The sequence below is a fragment of the Anoplophora glabripennis genome, unplaced genomic scaffold, assembly GCF_000390285.2.
Source record: "Anoplophora glabripennis isolate ALB-LARVAE unplaced genomic scaffold, Agla_2.0 scaffold948, whole genome shotgun sequence".
NCBI classification, from domain to species: domain Eukaryota; kingdom Metazoa; phylum Arthropoda; class Insecta; order Coleoptera; family Cerambycidae; genus Anoplophora; species Anoplophora glabripennis.
The window spans coordinates 43,737-46,774 of record NW_019417039.1 but is presented as its reverse complement, the minus strand read 5'-3'; positions in this window follow the sequence as shown (position 1 = coordinate 46,774).

Here is a 3,038-nt window from a genome sequence, read left to right as displayed (position 1 = left end):
GACCTGCGAAACCGTCCGAGACTGACCACCTCCGACGAAGATCCTGTGCGATAGCCATTCGCATCGACACAGCGATACTCCAGGCTCCTCCAGAGACCTGCGTCCCGCTCGAGGTAGCCCAACCTGAGGCGAAGATCCTGTTCCTATTCATATTCTTTTTATTTCATGCTACTTTATCTTTTGGAGGTCTTTTGATGAACAATTTTGTAATGTTTTTTGAAGCTTTACAGTGTACTGCATATTCTATAAAATTCGACCCCGTCGATTACTCCTTATCATATTTATTTCTTCTTTCACTTTATTTAGTGAAGCCTATTCATGAAAATTTATTTTATTTACTAACCAGGTGCCATTTTAAAACTTTCCACACAGAATGTTTCACAAAATCGACCCACATTTGAATGGTGATAATAATGTAGATGGTGGTGATGTAGATGATGTAATTAATGGCAATGTAGATAATGGCGATGTAGACGCTGGTGATAGTGGTGTACATGATTGTGACGTAGATGATGGTGGCGTAGATGATAGCAAAGTAGATGATGGCGATGTAGATGATGGTGATGTACACGATGGTGATATAGATGTTGCTGTAGTAGGTGATAGTAATGTAGATAATAGCGATGTAAATAATGGTCATGTAGATGATGGTGATGTAGATTATGGTGCTGTAGATAATGGCGATGTAGATGATGACGATGTTGATGATGGCGATGTAGATGATGGTGATGTAATTGATGGTGCTGCAAATTATGGTGATGTAGATGATGACGCTGTAGATGATGGCGATGTAGATTATGGTGGTGTAGATGATGGCGATGTAGATTATGGTGATGTAGATGATGGTGATGTAGATCATGGCGATGTAAATGATAGTGATGTAGACGATGGCAATGTAGATGTAGATGATGGTGATGTAGATAATAGCGATGTAGATTATGGTGATGTTGATGATAGCGATATGGATGATGGTGATATAGATGATAGCGATGTAGATGATAGCGATGTAGATGATGGTGATGTAGATGATGATGTAGATGATGGCGATGTGGATGATAGTGATGTAGATGATGGTGCTGTAGATGATGGTGCTGTAGATGCTGGTGCTGTAGATGATGGTGATGCAAATTATGGTAACGAGGTAATGATGACGTTGATGATTTAAAAAACATTCGCAGAAGATAGTGCTCCGCGAAGCGGTGCTTATGCGGCGCGCAGCGCCGCTCGAGGGCCGAAGGCCCGAGAGAAACGTCAAGTCGGCGAAGCCGACTTGCCTACGTTTCTAGTGTATATTAAAATCTGATAGCTTCGTCTGCGTCGCACGATCGGCCCGAAAAAGCGCCGACTTATTGCCACATAGGCTTTTCGGGGGAGCCGCGCAGCGGCGACTCGCGGGGGACGAAGCCCCCCGCCTGCCTTCCTCCGTCCGAACGGCGTATTTCGATGGCGATTTTTTGTCGTCTTCGAGGTGAATTTTGAGTTTTCCTCGGGCTCTGCGAAGGGCGTGGCCCAATTTTTGTGTGAACGGCGATAGTCCGACACGCCCNGTGGCGGTGGTATGACGAAAGCGGGGGCGGCGTGCCTTGGTTGCGGTGAAGCACAGCCGTCCTTAATAAACCTTACTAGTCGTCTCTTTTTCTCTTCTACGGTCCCAGAGACGTCTAGGCAGAATTTCTCCAGTTCCATATCCAGTTGCTCCTTTCTGAGCTTGTATATCCAGCTCAGTCGGAAATCTGCTAAGTCGAAGCTTCCGGGTTCTACGGCTGGTTCAGGGTCGGTCAGGATTCGGGTTTCCTCGTTTGATGTCATGTCTTCTTCTGGTCTTGCGGCGGTGAAGGCTGCGGAGCTCTTCAGTCGACACGTCTGTTCGTTCTGCGGTCTCAGAACCAACTCTCAGGGCGGTGATAGCTGTGGAGCTCTTCCAGTTGACACGTCTGTTCGGCTTGCGGTCTCAACACCAACTCTCCTGAGCGGTGAAGGCTGCGGAGCTCTCAGATTTGTGAGTTTGGTAAACGGTTTTCCAGAACGGTTAGTCGGATCGGAATGAAACCAACGGCAATCGATTCTACGTCCCCAAGTTCCTATTCCACGAGGGATCACACGCCTGGTAAAAATTTCGACCGGAGTCGCCAAGAGCTCCGGGCAAAATCCGGTAGGGCGGTAAAACACGGTCTGGACGGTGTCTTTGGATACAAACGGATTGTCGCTTCTGGTTTTTCTCGGTTTCGGCTTCCCACTTCGCTACGGCAGACCTATCTTCGAAACGGTTGATAGGATTCAACTACAACTGCCACCAATCGATTCCTGGGGTCGAATTACCATGAAATCGATAGCCCACACGGATATGTTCGGATCGGGTTCCTTCGGGCACTTTCGGAAAGGTTCGGGCGGAGTTCGGATTTTCTGGTCGAAAATGCAGGCTTCTCGTGTCCTAACAAGAGTGTTAGGACACGATCCCGAATTTCTTCGCGCGTTGTCCAGATGGTTTCTGACGTCTTCGGCCGGGTTCGGAACGGTTCGGAAACGGTCGGAATCTTCAAATTTTCACTAACTCTCTCTTTTAGGTCCCTGCTCGGGCGCCAAATTTGTGACGTCTCTTGGTCACTATGACGCCTGAGCGACGGCGGTTTCCTCGGGCGCCAGTTTCCGTTTATAGTGCAGAAACACCACTACGCGGGCGGCTACAGTGAAGACACGGTATGTCCAGAGGGTCTAGAGAGAGTTAGACTTCACACAGGAATAAAAGTCACACAATTGGAATATATTTACATTTATTCAGTCCAATTCTACCTATTTACACTATTCTACTCTATTGCTAAACGGTTATGGTTATATACAGGGTGACTACGGAAAACGGTAACGGCGGTGCGGTGTTAAGCGGTGACCTGACGAAAGCAAAGCACAGCAGAGCTAGCGGAACGGTTAAGGCGGTAAGCGGTAGTGCAGATACCAGAAAGAAGGAAGCGATCTAGCAAAGCAAAGCTACAATCAATAACTATAGACTAGACTTGGCTACTATCTTTACACAAAAGCAATAA